General features: G+C 41.6%; 1 protein-coding gene across 2 annotated transcripts in view; it reads right to left on the reverse strand.

Annotated features, from left to right (window-relative positions):
- Nucleotides 1-20,478, reverse strand: part of Ca10 (carbonic anhydrase 10 (inactive)) — a 426,447-nt gene that overhangs the window by 69,171 nt on the left and 336,798 nt on the right. The window lies entirely within an intron of this gene.

Genomic DNA, 20,478 nt, shown 5'->3' on the forward strand with positions numbered 1-20,478 from the left:
CCACGGTAACTGAACTTTTCTTTTAATTAAAATGAGCATGGAAATTAAATGATATAACCTGCAATGTTGATTAAGCTCAGGTTCTGCCCAAGAAAAGTCATGCATACCTAACCTGCTGGCATTCCCCCCCCCAAAAAAAGTTAATAATTTGAAAACTACCCTCGTGAGGATATTCTGGGTTTAGGTTATACAAAAGGCTTTTGGAAAATGTCCTATAACTGGTATTCTTGAAAGGTAAGGCAACTCAAGGGCTCACATGAGTCCCGGGGGTCCTGCAGTGGCTCAGATTGGGCAAGTTACTCGTTACCATCATCCTGGTCTTCAGTGATCCCTGGTTAACATGGGCAACATGGTTCTAAGAAGTCAGGTTGCACAGTGTGCACTTCACTGACAGGCTCAGTATCAACAGCGTTAGCAATGGAGCCTGGTCCATAACTCTGTGTGTGTGTGTGTGTGTGTGTGTGTGTGTGTGTGTGTGTGTATACCAGTACTAAGGTTTTGAATTCAGGGCCTGGGCACTGTCCTTTAGGCTGGAGCTCCACTTCCAGCTTCTCTCTCTCTCTCCTCCCCCCCTCTCTCTCTCTTTTTCTCTCTCTGTGATTCATAGAAGATATAAGTCTCCTGGACTTTCTTGAGTTGGCTTCAGACCACCATTTTCATATCTCAGCTAGGTTTATAGGCCTGAGCCACTGACACCTGGTTCTTTTTCTTTTTGCTCTAAATTCTGGAAACTAATAGTGAGAAAAGAAGAGAGTACTAATTATGTTAGAAACTGACAGTCCTTCCTCCTTTTTTGGGGGGGGGGCAGGGGAAGAGCAGTCCTAAATTTAACTATTTGCCCCTTTGTTACACCAAGTTGTTTATTCCGAATTGTGAACTTTTTTTCTTTTAAATCCAAGATATCTCATAACTGACTATTGGAGAAGAGAGTAGATGGGGAGGGAAAAAGGCATGTCAAAGCCCCATGATATTTTCCCATCTAGGCTCACTGCTAAGGTCCTTTACTCTCATTTCATTCCATCTGGTCAGCAACCCTCAGATCATGATCATTGTTATCACTTGGGAAAAGCCTAGATAAGTTGGTAAAAGGCAGAGAGCAAGCTACAAGGTGGCATTCAACTATATGCTTGCACGACACGAACTCCTAGGCAACTTACTTGAGGCTACTTTATCCTTTCTCTGCACTGGCAGGCAGGAAGGATGGGGAGAATCATGGTAGCAGCCAGGAGGACCAGGGAGGAAGTGCTGCTGAGGTCCCGTGATTGGTAGGAGGGTGGTACAATCAACCCCAAGCCTTTGACTGCTTGAGTGCACATTATGGGTCAACCTCAGTCGTTTCGTTCACAGAGGGGGTTCTGTGTGTAAGGGATGCTCTCATTCTACTTCTGTCACGTGAGAACTTCTCTTTTAAGATCATGATTTTCAGTGTGGAGCTTCCTCAGGGGGAAACAAAACTAAACACAGAACTACATTATGAGCCAGTGGTGTCACTCCTGGACGTTTATTGTAAGTCAGGATACAATAAAGTCACCTGTACAACCATGTTCATTGCAGCACTGTTCACCAAAGTCAAGGTATGGAAACAGCTCAGATGCCCCTCAAAGGACAAATGGATCAAGAAAATATTATACAAACCGCCCCCCCCCCCGACTGGAATTCTACTCACTCTTTCATTAGGGAGAAGGATATTACATCATTTGCAAAGAAGTGGATGCACCTGGAAAAAAATTAGGGGGCGTGAAGTAAGTCAGGCTCAGAGAGACAAAGGATACATGTTTACCCTCATGTGTGGAAGCCTGAATTAATTTATAAATGTACAAGTAAACATATACGGGTCTGTGTGCAAGTGTACACAGATGTATTCACTGAACTATGGTGTCTGTGGGAGAGAATTCGAATGGTGTAATTCCTTAGAACAACAAATTCACAGTCCAACAAAATCATTACCTGGAAACTGGTATTTTAAAGGTGTGTGTGTGTGTGTGTGTGTGTGTGTGTGTGTGTGTGTGTGTGTATCAAAGGGAGAGAAATGGACTAATGAGGAGAGAAAGTATGGGAGAATGCAGCCATAATACTCAATGTATATCCTGTGAAATTAAGAAAATGAAGGTAGGGAATGGGCTAGAAGGGAAGGGAAGAATGATGAAAGGGTTGCCATTAGTCAAGATGCATTGTATTTATAAGCTGAATTGTTAAATGGCAACTGCATAAAAATTAATAAAAAATATGTATCAGGTGCCATTATCTCCTGCCTGAAATGCTAGTAACTTAGAAAGCTGAGATTGGAGGATTATGGTTCAAATCCAGCCAGGGCAGGAAAGTTTGTGAGACTCTTATCTCCAATTAGTCACCAAAAACTCAGGGATAGCATGCAGGCCCTGAGTTCAAGCTCCAGAACAGACAAACAGACAGACAGACAGACAGACCCCCCCCCACGCACAGATAATACAAATATAATTTAAAAAGAGATTCTGCTTTTCTTAGCCCAAGACTTGTGTGTCTACAATACTTTGTCCTGCATGGACAGCTGATTGGGGCAGAGATGTTGGAAAAATCACATCTCTTTGGAAAATGGAAATGGAAATGAAATGAAAAGCCAGTTAATCAGCTAGTCAGTCCAGGATGATTTTGATCCAAAGGGATATAAATGGAGGTAGAAGGGGGGTTGATTTCAGCCCTTTGTAGTCCACAATTTATAGAGAATATTAGAAAGAATAATAAAGCAGAGATGAGAAATGGACTAGGAGTAGTTCTGGGTTTATAACCTTGTATGAGTGCCCACTTCCAGCTTCCACACTGGCCCTGTCATCCTCAAGTTCTACGAGATATCCCAAAGACCTTGAAGTAAGTTCTTGTAGCTTCCTCTCATTTGAGAGAGTTTCTGCTATTTGCACACAAAAACACTTTGCTAAGATGCCTCTGGGGGCTGGACTCCTTGAGGATAGGCTCTGTGTATTCATGGGTGCATCCAGAAGCACTGCAAAACTCACTCTTGGCTCATCTCCACAAATGGTGCCCAAAAGATGTGGACTATATACAGGCTCTTCTCTCTATGAGATAGAGATAATGCTGCCTGGACTTAGGCTCCATCACCAGATGGCCAGAGAAATTAAATGAACCGAAAGCAAGCACTGCTGAGACCATGCAAAGATGCCTTGTCATTCCTTACACTGAGGAGGCAGGTTGTTGTAAGAAGCTGCAAAGCCCTCTTCAGAGAGAACAGCAGGAGAATGTGACTAGCTAGACCAGGATGGAAAGGGCTGGTGTGGTTCAGAGTGCTTTAAAATCAACTTGTTCTTTAATTAAGGGGAAAGAAAAATCGCCCTCGAGCTAGAAAAGACACCCCTAGGAAAATTAAAATAATGTAAACCAAGCTAAGACAATACTCCAGAAACCCCTACTGGAGTTTGGTGGAATCCAGGGTTGGCATGTCCCCACAGTTTTTGTTTTGCTGGTAACTGCTTTCTGGAGCAGAAAACACCCTCCCTTCTGTGTGGTGGTGAAGGAGGCTGAATGCTGACACAGTGGGGAGTCACAGAGGAGTTTAAGGTTCATAGAAGCTACTTGGTGTTCTAGCTCTCTAAAGCCCAGGATTGAAACAAAAGCCTAAGTGGATAATGATCATAATTCCTGGAATATCTTCCTAGGAATTCTTATTGCAGAGAAATCACTTAACTTGTAATTAAAATAGACAACTTGAAATGGCTCAAGGGGATGCCACAGCTCTAGGTGAAGCACCTTATGAAGACAGGGGCATTTTCTCTGGTAAGTGGCTGGATGACTGAGGTGTGGTACTGTGTGAATTTGCTAACTGTGCAATAGTGGCAGCAGGGTAGGGGAAGAGATTCAAAAAAAAACAAACAAACGCATAAACAAACAGGTCCTAGTGCTTGAACTCAAGACCTGGGCACTATCCCTGAGTGTTTCTTTTCTTTTCCTTTTTTTTTTTTTTGCCAGTTGTGGGGCTTGAACTCAGGGCCTGAGCACTGTCCTTGGACTTTTCTCAAGGTTAGAGCTCTGCCACTTGAGCCACAGCACCACTTCCAGCTCTTTTCTATGCATGTGGTACTGAGGAATCGAATCTGGGTCTTGGTGCATGATAGGCAGGCACTCTACCACTAGGCCAAACTCCTACCACTTGAGCCACAGTTCTACTTCTGGATTTTTGATATTTAATGGGGATAAGGGTCTCATGGACTTCCATGCCTGGGCTGATTGTGAACCGTGATCTTCAGATCTCAGTCACCTGAGTAGCTAGGCTTACAGGTGGGAGCAACCAGCGGTCAGCCTGGAGATTCAATATTTGAAGTGCCATAACAACAAAAGGTCCTATTCCCAAGGGAGCAGAATTTTGGTGCTGTGACAAATGACTTCACTCCTCCAGATTTTGCTTTAAAGGCAACATGAGGACAGCTGCGAACAAGTCGCATACCTGATCTTTGGGGAAGGGAGAACTTTCCCAATGCAACAGAGATTCTGTTCCACATCAGTTTTTCTGAGACTCCAGGAAGCACTGTGATGCCTCACGATGATACAAGTATGTAATTATATATGATGATGCAATTTGGCAAGGTTTTATTTCCATAAGAAAATAAGGTTGAGCTACCTCAATTTCCCCCCTTTATTTTCTGTATGAGGGAAAGGAGAACCTGAGTGATTCAGTGGGTCACCTGAAGTCCTCTAGATGTAGGGTGATCTACAGTAGCATGACCACTGGGCAAACAAGGTGGCTTTTGAAAATGGAAAGAGGTACTAATACATTAGACAAGGTCTCAACTCTGACCATCTCAGATAATCGAAGACAGATAATCATTCTATCTTATCAGCAGGACACAGGAATGAGAAACTCCTTTGTGACCAGAGTCTTTTGCAAAATGAGACACTGTCTGGGGACCAGGAAAATCACCACTTAGAGGCTGGGATCAGAATGACAATTCCTTGAAGGGTCTCCTGTTGTTGATTTTTCCTAACATTCTAAACCAGGGGTTAGCAGGTCTTGATTGTCTTACATGGTTCTAAGTTAGTATCTTAGTCCATTTGTGCTATGGTAACAAAATTATTTTCTTCACAGTTATAAAGGCTAGAGGCCCATGATCAAGGCTGCTCAAATAGGTTTGCTCTTCTGGGGAGAGGAGGGCTGCATTTGTATTGTAACGGAGAGTGGAAAGGTGAATGGCTATGTGAAGTTCCTTTTATAAGGACCTTAATCCCATTTAGCAGGGAGATTCCTGGTTGCCTGGTTACCTCTTAAAAGGCTTGGATTTCAGTCCTATCATATCACAGCACTGGGACTTTGGAAAGGAAGTGTACAAATCACAGCAGTGAATGTTAGAATGAGGTAAATGACCAATCACTCCAACAGGGGATGGAGCCTTTACAAAGAAAGCTGGTCTCTTCCTCTAGGCAGGCCTTCTGCAGGCAGACATTGAGAGGAAAATGGCATCCTCATGCAAAGTGTCCTGAGACCATCTTCTTACAGTAAGAGCATTTCCAACCAGCTCCCAATAGCTGAGATAATTTGTAAGAATTTCACTTCCTGCCGCTCAGATGCTGCTCTGAGTTCCAATTAGATGTGGATGGAGGATGGAAAGGCCAACCATGGAAGATGGAGGTTGAAGAAAGAAGCATGCCATTGATAATCAAATCTCCCTTTTTTCTGTTTGTTTTTGTATTCCTGATATGCCAAGCACTATTCTGAGATTATCTATCTATCTATCTATCTATCTATCTATCTATCTATCTATCTATCTATCTCTATCCATCTATTGCCTGGCAATAATTGTATTTCAGAAATCACATCAAATTCAATAGTCAAAACTGACTATTAGCCAAGCACTAATGATTCACATCTATAATCCCAGGTACTCAGGGGGCTAAGATTTGAGAATCTGCATTCAGAGCCAATCCGGGTAGGAAAGGCTGTAAAATTCTTATTTCTAATATATTACTCAGAAAAATCCAGAAATGACACTTTGACTGAAGTAGAAGAGAGCTAAGAGAGCTAACCTTAGGAAAAAGAAGTTCAGGGGCAATGCTTAGGCCCTGAGTTCAAGCCTCAAGTCAGGCAAAAAAAAGAGCTGCATATTATTTTTCTTCTCCATATATTTTATTGTAATTAATAGAAGGGTTACATCATATTCATCAGATAGAAGGTGCATTACTTCACAAACATTGATACCCTTTCTCATGTCTTGGTCCCCATTTCCCTCCTTCCACCCCTGCCCCTCATCTTGTTTTCCCCCCTTCCCTATCTGATTTCAAATAACCAAATACACATATATACAATATCTGAAACAAGATGAAATACTGTAACAATATGAGATAACCAAGGGACAGCAAAAGAGATGAGAGATAACATAGTACATTAAGGACAATAATCACTCATTATATGGCTTTTGTTTCTATATCCTGGAGATCCTTTCATTTAGCACATACTATATGGCCTTATGTATGTAGGTTTTGTTCTATTGTAAATCTCTGCTAGGAGAGTCCAAGGTTTCTACTGATTATGACAAATGAGGGAAACCATTGAGCCTATGTTCCTTTGGGTCTGGTTACTTCACTTAATATGATTTTTTCTAAGATTTTCCATTTCCTTACAAATAGGGCAATGTTGTTCTTTCTGACAGCAGCATAGAATTCCATTGTGTACAAATACCACATCTTGTTGATCCACTCATCAACTGAGGGGCATCTGGGTTGGTTCCATATCTTTGCTATGGTAAATACTGCTGCAATGAACATCACTGTGCTAGTGGATTCAGTATGTCCTTATTTCTGGACAACTGGGTAAATGCCAAGTAGTGGAACTGCTGGGTCATAGGGGAGCTCTATGTTTAATCTTTTGAGGAACTGCCATACTGCTTTCCATAGTGGTTGAATGAGTTTGCACTCCCACCAACAGTGTAGTAGTGATCCCTCCTGGCCACATCCCCTCCAGCATCTGTTGTTATTAATTTCTTGATCCTGGCCATTCTAACTGGAGTGAGGTGGAATCTTAGAGTTGTTTTGATTTGCATTTCTTTTATGGCCAGAGATGTCAAGAATTTCTTCAGTATCCATAGGCCATTCTTATTTCTTCTTCAGAGAAGACTCTAAGCCGTTGGCCCATCTTTTAATGGGATGGTTGTTTCTTTGGAGTTTAGTTTTGGAGTGATTCAATTTTTTGAGCTGTTGATACATTTTAGATATGAGGCCTTTGTCCTTTGTATGGTTAGTGAAGAGTTTGGACATTGGTATCCATTTATTCTTGCAGGAACATCCTCCTTTCTCTTGTTTAGAGGTGATTAAAAAAATCCCCTGGCTAAGTTTATTTTGCCAAATAGTTCCTGCAGGATTTGTTTTCAAGGCCCCCAATTCAGGAATTTCTAGCTCAGCAGATAGATTCCAAGGAAGAAAATGTATTCACCTAAGCTTCCTCCGAGACTAAAGAATACAGTTTCTCATGCTTCACAGTGAGTAATCAATGTGCTTCTACACAAATGCACATATATACAAGATCTTGCTTATTATATTTTAAAGAAGAGAAGCTGCTTCCCAGACATATGTGTGTAATATCCTACTTGCTGGTCTCTCTGGAAGGGCAGATGAGTGAGGCTCCTGCCCACAGAAAATGATGCTGTGTCCTGTTTCATGTCCCCCAGATGCTGCTTGTGAGGTTCCGGACTCACTTCACAACCAGAAAAACAGAAGTACAGATTGTTCTCAAAGCATTGCTGGGAAGAATTGAATGATCATCTCAGATCTCAGAACAGGGCATTTAGGATTAGAGAGATAGACAACTATAATCAAGCAGCTACTTCCAACAAAGGAGTCCAGCCAATGAAGCAATGGGTCTAAGGTTATCTTGTGCATGAGCGGAGTCAATGACCTCGATTCAAATCCTCGCTCTTTCCTGTAGCAATCACGTGAATGAAGACTGGTTCTTAACTTCTCTTCTTTTCATGTGTAAAATGACACTAAGGAGTGCTTGCTCATAAGTTGATTGTGAACAAGGCTCTGAGCACACAACTTTGGACTTAGGAAGTGCTCAGTAAATTACTACTTATTGTAGTGATTACATTCACTAGTTTATTGTGAGGTTTTTTTTTGTTTTTGTTTTTTTTTTTACCAGCAAAGGATTTGCACTATTTGAGTTCTGGTTAGACTGGTCAATAATTGACTTGAACAACACTTTACTGCTTAAAAATTTCTATTATAGGAGCTGTTTCCCCTCTCCCCCCCCTCTCTCTCTCCTTCCCTCCCTCCCTCCCCCCCTTCTCTCTCTCTTCCTGGAGCTTGAACTCAGGGGCCTAGGCACTGTCCTTGGGTAACATTTTTGCTCAAGACTAGCACTCTGCCGCTTGAGCCACAATGCCACTTCCAATTTTTTTCTGTGTATGTGGTTCTGGGGAATCGAACCTAGGACTTGGTGCATGCTAGGTGAGCACTCTACCTCTAGGCCACACTCCTGGCCCAGGAGCTGTTTTTTTTTTTTTAAATTAATTGTATAATTACCATAATAAAACAGGACTAGCACCACTAGCTTCTCACAATTCAGTACCTCCCTTAAAGCATTATCTAATATTTCCTTTGTGTGTGTGCGTGTGTGTGTGTGTGTGTGTGTGTGTGTGTGTGTGTGTGTGTGTGTGTTGGTTCTGAGATTTGAAGTCATTCTTGACTGGTATTTTCATTCCAGGTTGGAGCTTTGCCACTCCAGCAACAACTACACTTCCAGTTTTTTTGATGTCTAATTGGAGATGAGAGCCTCTTGGATTTGTCTATCTTGGGTGGCTTTGAACCTTTATCTTCAGATCTGTCTCTTGAGCAGCTAGAATTAAAGATATGAGCTACCAGTGTTCAGGGCCATCTCACAATTTAAAATACTTGAAGAGACAACATGACTTACCTGCTTTTTTTCCTTTATCCAGATCTCATATCTAGTGATGGAGTAGATTTTTTTTGTCGGTTGTAGGGCTTGAACTCAGAACCTGAGCACTGTCCCTCAAGGCTGGGACACTACCACTTTGAGCCATGGTGTCACTTCTGGTTACTGAGTGGTTAATTTGAGATACAAGTTTCACAGGGACTTTTCTGTTTCAGGTGGCTTTGAACCATGATTGTCAGATCTCAATCTCCTGAGTAGCTAGGATTACAGGCACGAGCCACCTGTGCCTGGCCAGAATAGACTCTTGAAGTCAGTTATTCTTTTTCTTTTCTTCTAAAATTTTTATTGTAAAGGTGCTGTACAGAAGGGTTACAGTTAAATAAGTCAGGTAACGAGCACATTTCATTTTGAACATTGTCACCTCTGCCCTCATTTTCTTCCAGTTTTTTTCCCTCCCTTTCCCATCCCCCCAAAAGTTGTACAGTTCATTTTCAACTTAGCGTCTAGTATCATTGCTGAATTAGCTCACCCTTTTTCCCACCATTTCTGAGCTGAAATCAGAGATTTTATCTCAAAATGTTGCCCTCCACCTGGTAAGCCAAGCGTGAGACTCTTAGGTCCAAGCCTTTTCCCTTTAGTATGCATGTCTTGCCTTCCCTCCAGTCTTTTTTTGAGTCAACACAACCATTGCTCTTGGAGACTGCCTCTTGCAAGCAGATCCAATGAATAACCATGAAAGCTATCCTCACGCTGCCCTTTCTGTGCTGAGGTGGGATAGATTTATAGAGGCTGACTCTGGCTGGTATTTGGGAATGGATAATTACCTTCACTTACTATATGTGAGGCTGCTTCAGCTAAATATTTAGTGCCTAGGATTCTGCCCTTTCCAGCCAATTCAGAACATGCGCATGCCACAGGCGACTAAATGGCACTATTCATTTGGGGTGACCATAAATCAAGGCTTCCACCAGAACTGATGCAAAAACTTAATGGAACATGAAATCAAGTAAATGGAATTGAAGTACAGTAATTAGTTCATATTTTAATCCTCAGGTCTGTTTATTACCTGTCAACTGGCGAGCAATTAAGTTGGCACCATTGAGATGATTAGCTTTGTTTCAGCACAAGTTTATCGATATGTCAGAGCAAATGAATTTGGGAGTTTTTTTTTTTAAACAGCTTTATTTTTGAATTGTATAGCGGCACATCCATGAAGTGGCTAGATAGCTAATGATTTAATTTTGCAATATTATTATCTAAATTACTTACATTTAATATTACCGAGCTGCTCTGGAGACTGTGAATTCTCCCATATGAGTGGAAGGATTTAAGGTGCATAGAACTATGTATGCATATTCTTAGCTTCTTGATGCAATGGGGTGATGTTGAGAGAAGAAGATCTTCAAGATCTGCACGTTGTTCACAATTAGATATGACCTAGCCTTGGTGGTCTTATTAAGGGAGATATAAGTTGGTGACTAATGGTTCTATTTTCTTGTGGGTGCTCTTTATTGTGCATTTGTAAAACCATCAGTTACTTTTCTAAAAACATTTTTGTCAGTTGTGGGGCTTGAACTCAGGGCCTGGGTGCTGCCCCTGAGGTCTTTTGCTCAAGGCTACTGCTCTTCTGCTTTGAACCACAGTGCCACTTCTGGTTTTCTGGTGGTTATTTGGAGATAAGAGTTTCATAGACTTTTCTGCCACACCTGGCTTTGAACTATGATCCTTAGTTCTCAGCTTCAGGAGTAGCTAGGATTATAGTCATGAGGTTGGCTCCTCCAACATTCTTGTCATGGGGCTTTGTTCAATAACTCGGGAAATCTGATTCTTGGACTAAATCTAGTCTGTTGGGTGATTAACTTGAATGGCCCAAAAGGCTTTTGAGTCTTGGGATTTCCTTGAAAAATGTAAAATGTAAAACAAGATTCGGGAAACTTAGATTCCGATTTTAATTCTGCCAGTAACCTCTGTCAGTGACCTCAGCCAGTTCTCTTGCTCCTTCTGGCATATGGTTCCTTTTTTTTAAATTTTATTGTTGGGGTAATGTATAGAGGGGTTACAGTTACATTTGTCAGGTAGTGGGTGCATTACTTCTTGCACATTGATACCCTTCTCATGTTTTTGTCCCTGTTTCCCACTCTCACCCCCTCCTAATCATCTTGTTTTTCCTCTTTCCCTTCCCTATTTCAAATAAACAAATAAATGTATATACAATACGATTTTTTTCCATTATCCGTACCTCTAGAGTGTCAAAAGAAGTGATGTCAAAGACACCTCTAGTAGAGGTTTCAAGCAGACTTGCTCCTTTTTTTTTTTTTTTTTTTTTTTTTTGCCAGTCCTGGGGCTTGAGCTCAGGGCCTGGGCACTGTCTTTGAGCTTTCTCAAGTCTACTGCTCTACCACCTGAGTCACAACACTATTTCTGGCTTTTTCTGTGTATGCAGTACTGAGGAATTGAACCCAGGGCTTCGTGCATGCTAGGCAAGCACTCCACCCTAGACCACGCTCCTGGCCCAGATCGGCTCCTTTTAAGACTCATCTGTCTCAAGGTAGGAGATGCAACCTTCCCTGGACCCCCTACAAGGTCCCATGGACTTGTTGATCATGGATCAGAGCAGCAGTGCATAGACAATGTTCTTATTTAAGACATTCTTTGTCAATTGATTTTCTTCCTGTGGCTTTGGGAATGTGTTTAAAGGTCTGGTAAGTTCACTGAAGTGCTGAGAGAAAAAACTCATCTCTCTCACCATGCTGTCCCTGGTTACCAAATATAAAGGAAGACCTCAGTTCACTACTTTAAAATTGATGACAGTGACCATTTCCATGGTGACAACTAAAGCCTGATTAAATTCCAGTTAATTATTCTCTTTACAATTAATTTTATAATGCCACACAGCTCCCCACTGCTTTTAGAGGAATCACTAGGAGGTGTAACGGCAAGCATCCAGAAGAAGAGAATGGTGGCTACCATAATTCCATCTTTGTGGGGACAAGCCAGAGGAAGAATGCAGATGGGGATGCATGTAAGGATGGCACCCATGGAATGGTGAGAAGACATCAGCAAGTTGTTTCCAAATGCAGTTTTTATTTTGGCACCGTGTGTGTGTGTGTGTGTGTGTGTGTGTGTGTGTGTGTGTGTGTGTCTGCTTCTGCTGTTTCCATCCCATATTGGCAATTCAGGAAGTTGCCAGCTCAACTGGGCTGTAGAAGTAACTGTAAATATGTCCAAGAGGAATTCTTCCTACCCCATAGATCAGTCATCATGCACTTGTGGGTGTGTTTGTATTGGGCCTCTCCACCATCTGGGCTCCTGACCCCCTGTTTACTCTGCTTCTCAGAGACCAGTAAGCTCACCATGGGTGGGCCTGGATCCCAAAACAGAGAACTTTGGCTTCCAGCATTGGCAAAGACAAGCTCCCTAGTTTGATACTGGGAGTAATTCCAGGGCTGGAAGGAAGAAATCTAAATCAATTATTCTAGCTCTCAATTATTCCTTTGCTCCTCCCAGGTACCCTGAAGAATTCACTTACCTTGAATCTGTGAATAATTTAGCATAAAAAATTCTAGAACTTCTGCTAATATTGACATTAAACTTGATTAGGCTTGTCATTATAACTAGGAATTGAGTTTATAATATACTGGGGATGATTCAAGCTCACAGAAAGCTACAGTCTTTTAGGTTACCTTCATTTACTCACTGAGTCTCTTTGTCTATTTACTCAGTTTGTCACATGTATAATACTCTGTGGCTGTAGGGAATTAATATTTAGATAAGGAAGGTAGGATCCTCTGCTGCATTATAGATTCCTAAAAGTAGACACCATGGCTCATCTATCTCAGAATTTCCTCTTTGGGCTATAATCTAGATCAACAACTGTGGAGTTGATGGAGAAATCATAGCCTACTTTAGGCAGAGTTGTGAGTCAGAAGATCTGCGTTAAATTCATCTTGGTCATTTATTGTCTGAATGGTTTGAGCCTTTAGTGACTCCCTTTCCTCTCCCAGGTGAGAATGAGATGACATTAAAAGCAACTGCAGTAAGGTAATATTTATTGACTAAACAGTGGAGAATTTATGTCACTATGCTTAGGTTATAGTCACAGTTAAAGCCAAAGTCCATACAAAGTCAGTGCGTTCTTCAGCAGCCCCTGGCCTTCCTGTTACTTCTGTGACTTTATGGGTGCTGGTTCTGTTCTTTCTTAAATGCCCGTAGCCCTGTCCCACATCAGAGCTGTTGTGTGAGGTGCTCTCTCTGTGTAGGATGTCATTCTCCTGGACATTGCCAGGGAAATATTATCTTGATAAGCTCCCTATTTAGCTCGCCACTTGCTGCCTCCTCTCTTCATCATCTATCTCCTTACTCTGCTCTATTTCTATCTTCATGGTCTTTAAAAAATGATCATATTCTGATCATATAAATCTTATATGGTTGTTACTTATTACCTCTCTATCCTCAGTGGGGTATGGATACCTTAGAGGTAGGGATTTGAAAAAAAATTCTGTTTTATTCACTGTGGTATGTAGTGGATAGTAAATTCTGATCCTGGCATGCATTGAACTCAGCCAGATCACAAAGCAGGTAGACAAGAGGTCAAATGGTGGTAGTGAGATTCTACAGCCACTGACAGGCTTGGCTGAGGTGAGCTCTGGGTTGTGCTGCATAGAATCGATTCTCCTCTGGGCTTTGTCCCTCCTCCAGTGAATCAGGAATCCCTCCAGGTTAACACTTAATTGTTCACTCCTTTTTGTATCCAATACCATATTTACACTAGGGCTAGGTTATTGCTTTATAAATATCTTGTGGGTTTCAAGAAATCCCAGTAGATGTCTCTTTGGTCATTGGGAACTAAATCACTTCCCCCATTTTTCCAGTTTAGGAAAGAATTGGATGTTTAGGGTAAGTTTTAGTGAAACACTTCATCTTCAATTAAAGTAGGGTTGTATATCTATCACCTCTATAAGCAATGCATGCAACACAGCTCAGGAGTTTAGGGGGAAAAGCCTACAACATTTCTTCTTTTTTTCCTGAGACATTGATGACATTGGACTCACTGGTTTCATGACTCATTCTACAAACATCACTTAAGCCTTTACTGTAAGTCCAGACGTGGTGCTAGGTGCCAATCATCTAAAGTGGCTCACACCTACACGCCTAGGCCTAGGCTATTCAGGGGCAGTGAATCTCTTATTTCAAGTTAATTGGCAAAAAAAAAAAGCCACAAGTGGAACTGTAGCTCAAGTGGGAAGGGCACCAAGTTTGATCAAAATTGTCAAGCAAGAGCACAAGCCCCTGAATTCAGGCTCCATTACTGACACACGTGCATACATGAGGCTTCCCAAAGTTATTCATTATTGCTGACTGCCTTCATGTGTTTGGCAATGTGCAAAGGGCTAAGACTACAACAGTGTTCAAGGTGAAACATTGACTGGCACAGCAGCACAGTTCCAGCAGAATTCAGTGCAGTCAGCCACAACAGCTGCAGAGGGAACAGCCATCATAGATTGTGGTCAGCAGACTTTCTGGGTAAAAGACTAAGAAATAGTTGGCTATCTTCCCTCCCTCCTCCCCGCCCCCCCCCCCGCCCCACTAGGCCACCAATAGTCTATACAGTTGCTTCTTCCTTTTTCCCTTCTCTTTTATCTTTCTTTATTATTAATGATTTAATTTTTTTTCAGCATTTAAAAAAACCTGCACACACACAAAAAACAAAAAAAACAACAAAAAACCGCACACCATTCTTAGCTCCTAGGCTTGACTTGGCCTGTGATAAATTACTGCATGGCCTTCTCCAAAAGATAAGAGGAGACACAACCAGATTGGCTAGGAACTTGGAAGGGAGTGGGAGAAGGTCTAACAGAGGGCAGGGAGATGGAGCCTGCACCCAGAGTTGGAGAACATCTTTCTCAGGGCACACGGCAGCACTTCCTAATAGACTGCCTGCATTCCTCTTGTTCTGGAACATGCCAGTGCTCCTTCCATCTCCATCTCCAATGGTGCCAATGAGGCATCTCTACCAGGTGGTCCCGGCTAATTAGAGAACTCCAGCGGCTCCCACCATTCACCCTGGTATGCTGACCTGGGGCCTTGATTCTTACTTGGCTCTTCAGCACTTTTCACACTTAAGCACATGTCAGGCTAATTGGTGTTCACTGCTTATTCCTACAAATTGGTGTTGCTTTAGTGAAACCAATCTCTCTCAAGAATGCAACTAATTTGGTTCCTTGAAGAGCGCAAGGTGTGCGTTTTCTGTCATGTGGACTCAGCTACTGATTCTGAGATGATTCTTTTCTCTTTTCAGACTCAAAACTACCGAGAGAGAGAGAGAGAGAGAGAGAGAGAGAGAGAGAGAGAGAGAGAGAGAGAGAGAGAGAGAGAGAGAGAGAGAGAGAGAGAGAGAGAGAGAGAGAGAGAGAGAGGGAGGGCGCGAAAGCGAGAGGGGGAGAGCGCACTCACAGGGCACCATATTTTCTATCAGATTGGAATTTTCCCCTTTAACTGAAACAAATTAAATCTGTATCGCTATAGCAATTGCCTGCGACTTTTCTGTTACTCTGTTGTGTTTTGAGGAGAATGACAGGGTTTGGGATTTGAGATCTACAAATGCTGTCTCACCTTCAGAGTGAGCAACCAGTGTGTTGTGTCAATCTGCACAGCTGCTCTCTAATCCTCCCCTTTCTGTCTCTGTCTTTCTGTCCTCCCCCCCCCCAGCCCTTCCCCACATCCTTTTCCTCTAGTACTCGAGCTTGAACTCAGGAGCTGTGCTCTTGCTTAGCTTTTACTCCCTCTAGTCTAACACTCTACCACTTGGATCACAATTCCACTTCTGGCTTTTTGGTCATGAACTGGCGGTAAGAGTTTCATGGACTTTTCTGCCAGGGTTGGCTTCAAACTACCATCCTCAGATCTTAGCCTCCTGAGTAGCTAAGATTACAGGCGTGAGCCACCAGGGCCTGGTTTATCATTCTTACTCTTCCTTAATGTGATCCAAAGATAGCCATTTCATAACATTCTTCTAGAACAAACCTCAAATAGGTCCACTTCACCATTCTCTCTCTCTCTCTCTCTCTCTCTCTCTCTCTCTCTCTCTCTCTCTCTCTCTCTCTCTCTCTCTCTCTCCCTCTCTCTCATCTCCATGTAAAATCAATATGAACATAGTAATATATTTCCATATCTTCATATATATTCATTGATAATCAATATACATTTCTCTCAAGAGACCTCAGGCTTCTCTAGGCCCTGGCTTATATATACCTCACATTCCTGCACACAGCAATACAATAGCCATGCAGATAGCACAAGGACCAGGCCACAGATATTCTCTAAGATGATTGGCACAATTCTTGGGTTACCCCCTTTGCGCCATTGAAAAGAATCTGGAGAAAGTTTTCAAAATGAATTTGTGAATTTCCCAAATAGGAAACCTTTTTTCATGCCTAGTCCCATTTGTGCAGCCCCCTCCACATGCACAATTGTTTTCTAATATTATCTTTTGCCTGGCTAATGTATTTGTTTCTTTTCATAAGTACTCTACTTTACACTGAGTATTAATCTAAGTACTTAGACATGATTAGCAAGCTAAGGGTCCTACTTATTAAAAACAGTTAATTTTCCTTTTCTTAAAAAAAATTGAGACACTTGAATTCCTGAACATATTCATTTATCACCAACCCTCAACAAGGCATCCAGGAGTTCTCCGTGTAGGACATGAATAATTTTTATAAAAATGCAGTTGCTGACGATGTCATACATCCATGAAGCTTTACAAAACAAAGCAAATGATTATCATCAATTATAATAACCTCACTAGACAAGACTGCAATTAATCTACAGCTCTTCAGATAAGGACTGTTGCACGGTGCCAAGGAAAATGGCTGGCATTAATTGACTTATCATGATCAGCATTGATAGATGGGGCAGATGGCAATGTGATTACTCACTGTTAACAAAATAAACACATTCTCTGTTGTAAGAAGTGTCTAGTTGGTGGGGGGGATTCTCAAGAGGGAGCTCAAAATAGAGGCTAAGGCTGGGTTTGAGCCAAACTATGAGTAGCTCAGTGCTAAGCCACGGGGTGATAGCCTTTGGTGGGATCTTATTGGAAGAAATTTCAATAAGAAAAAATCATAGATCCTGCAAAATTTCACTACTGAAAACAAATTAAAGCCATTTTTTTTAAAAATAAAGACACCAGTTTATGTTTAGTGCTTAATGATTCCAGAAAGGAGATTTCACTTTTTATCAGAAGCAAACTCCTAGCTCTTGTGGATAGAACATATGTTTGGCTAAACTATGTCCTTCTGTAGCTTCCACTTACTGGCTCTTACTTGTCCCTCATGTTACCTAGAAGATGTAAAGCTCCAAGTTCTTTTTGCTTATAAGAGACCATTAAATATTTCTAAAGCCAACTGCTCATTCAATGTTTTAGAGCCTCCTCCTCCCCCAAATTCTAATCTCCTGCACTGAACCAACACCAGTTTGTCTATGTACCTTTCATACTGAAGTCTGCAGAAAGAAATGTGATACAACTGGTGTGGCTACTCAGAGCTAGGAGGAACAGTACTTCTGCTGACCTGTAAACCTTGTGTGAGTGTGATGCTTCTTGGGAAGTTATTCCTCAATCTCATCTGTGTTATAGGTCCCTAGCTTATTTCATCCATGATGCAATTACCCATGGGTTTATAGAAAGAGATTTTATTTTTGAGTTTTAGATTTCTACTACTGAGGAAACTGGGTTAATTCCAGTAGTGTGCCATTGGCATATTTGTTGCCAGCCAAACTCTTTTGGGAAAAAATTAGCATACCCAGTGCCCACTCCTTGAAATTGTGTTCAGTTGGTTCAGGGAAGGACACACATCTATATTTTATAATGCCCCAAGTATGTTATTTTTTGCAGCTCTGTTTAAAATGCATTCTTTGTTGAATGATTACTTCATTGAGTACACTTAAAGTTTTGTTGAGATTATGTTTCATAACTTGAATCACCAGACTTTCTGGGATCCTTTCCTTTCCCTTCCTTTCCTTTCCTTTCCTTTCCTTTCCTTTCCTTTCCTTTCCTTTCCTTTCCTTTCCTTCTTTCTCTCCCTCACTCCCTCCTTCCTTCCTTCCCACTCTCCCTCTCCTCTTTCCTTTTTTCCTTTCATTTTTTTTCTGGTGGTGATGGGGAGATAAGTCTTGCTATGTAGCCTAGGCTGGCCATGAACTTCTGAGTAATGGGGATTACAGGTGCATATCACCACTCTTGGCTTTCTGGGAGCTTTGAAGTGCAGAATGTTTAGAGAACCTAATGCCCACAGTCTGGGATAACTCTACAAAAATTAATAGACCACAAGATCAAATTAGTAAATATCGCTTAAGGATTTTTGAAGCACTCACATTTCCCCCCATATTATAATTCTCCCATGTAAAAATTCCAAACCATTCTTATTCTATACTGAAGGAACAATGACACCATGTAGAAATGTTAGTGTCCTAACTAGAGTTTGGGCTCGTTTATTTAAATTACAAAAGTATTTCTATTGTGAGGCATGAGATAGGCACTGGAATGAGTCCCATGAGGGACAAAAGAAAAACCAAAGAAATAATAGCAAGCAAACAAATGAGCAAATAACCTTACAAATAATTACAAGCCTTAAAAGAATAACCTCTATGATTACAAGGAAGCATCATCTCGCTTTAACTATTCCAATTCCCACTAGCAATCCCCTAGTTCTCCCAAAATCATGTTCTCACTTTTCTCACATTCCTTGTTATATTCTAGTTCAAGACTGGCAACTCCAGAGAGCTTTCCATTGCTTGCTTGCCCTTAGCAGACATCCTTAATCAATCCTAGCAAAACACCGACTTCTGTCCAAGCCCCCTTGTCTAGGCAGTCATTATGAATAGATCATGGATACTATGCTGATGAAGTCTACATGTACTATTTTCCACAGACAGTGCCCGGACATGCCTTCGGGCCATTTCTCAGCCTAACCCCATGTCTTGCTTTATCCTTTTAATCTGCCAACTGAGTACTTCCAATTGGAATCCCACTTACATTTTTTAAATGAGTTTGAGAGGTATCTAAATGGCACCTTGGAAGCCTAAGGAATCATCCTAAGAGAACACTGTGTATATCAAAGCAGGAGCTACAATTTTAAGTCCTTTGGCTCCAAAGCTCATGCTCTTTAAATTGTTTTTCTTGCTTCTTTTCACCACTGAGTTCAAAGGGCATTTCCTGTGTGAAGCTTCTCTCTGACCCCTTCAAGTAAAATTTGTCACTTCTTCCTTTGAGGCTGCCAGGGCCTTTGTACATCTTCATTACGGCGTGACATTAGACTTTAATGATTTGAATATAGCATTCTTTGAGCTCCTCTGGGGCAGGAACGCGTTTCCTCTTTTTCTTAAAAAAATCTGGCTATTCTTGGTAACTAGCTAAGTCTCTCAGTTGATGCATTTTGAATACTCATCAAAATCTGGCTAATGGACTACTTCAGGTTGTGGATCTATTTCTTGTTGTATGCCTTACCACAGTTAAATATAATGCCGAATTTAAACATGACATTGATTCTCAAAAAGACGATCCTATAAGATCTGTTTCCATCTTTTCAAAGATTTCTGATATGAGTTATTGAAGAGTCAACCTAGTTACAGTTTTTTGTGTGTGTATGTATGTGTGTGTGTGAGTGTGTGTATGCACGTGCGTTCCCACTTGCATGTGCGTGTGTGCACGTGTGTATACACGCCAGTCCTAGGGCTTGAACTGTATGCTGTCCTTGAGCAACTTTTTGCTCAGCTGTCACTCTGTCATTTGAGCCACAGTTTCACTTCTGGATTTCTTGGATGTTCCTGTCTGGACTGGCTTTAAACCGGGATTCTCAAAACTCAGCCTCTGGGGTAGCTAGGATTACAGATGTGAGTCATTGGTGCCAGGCTAGTTACAGTATTTGAGAATCTCTGATTTTCATAGCTCCCCTCAAGTGTAATGGAGGTGAACAGGCCCTATTAACTTAAAACCCGTTTGCCAAGTGTTACAACCAAACCTTATCACATTACCTCTTATCCTGTATTTCAAACTGTGGTTGGGCTCACAACTGTAGTCTGATGTTTTTCTAGTCTGGTGGATGCAGACAGTGATACTGTTAATGGTAGTACAAAATGCCCTTTCCCATTTCCCATTCTCTCAGGCAACTATTTAACTTACCACACTGCATTATAGTTTTGAGCAAATAAGACTTATCCTACCCGAAGGGAAAATTACAGAACTCATGTTGTAATTTACTGGCAAACATAAGCAAAGAGGTGCACAGAAAGTCAGGACTTGGGGGTTGAAACAATGTTCCAGAGATTTATTAGAACATGAGACCCAAGAAACATGTACCAGTGCTCAGAAGAAACCACCTGGTTTCACTGTATCCTTCCTTGAAAAAAATATTAGAAGCTCTTTTGTAGACTCCCATGTCCACATACCAAAGACAGATGGGGAAAGAAGGCATGGACCGTCTCATATCATAGATTCAAGAGAGATGTTTCCATCTGTTATTCCACCTTGGATTAAAAAATAACAAATCTCCTTCCTCCCTCCCTCCCTCCCTCCCTCCTTCCCTCGCTCTCTCCCCCTTTTCTCTGTCTCTCTC

Source organism: Megascapheus bottae, chromosome 17 (genome assembly GCF_031878675.1).
Source record: "Megascapheus bottae isolate mThoBot1 chromosome 17, mThoBot2.hap1, whole genome shotgun sequence".
Taxonomy (NCBI): Eukaryota; Metazoa; Chordata; class Mammalia; order Rodentia; family Geomyidae; genus Megascapheus; species Megascapheus bottae.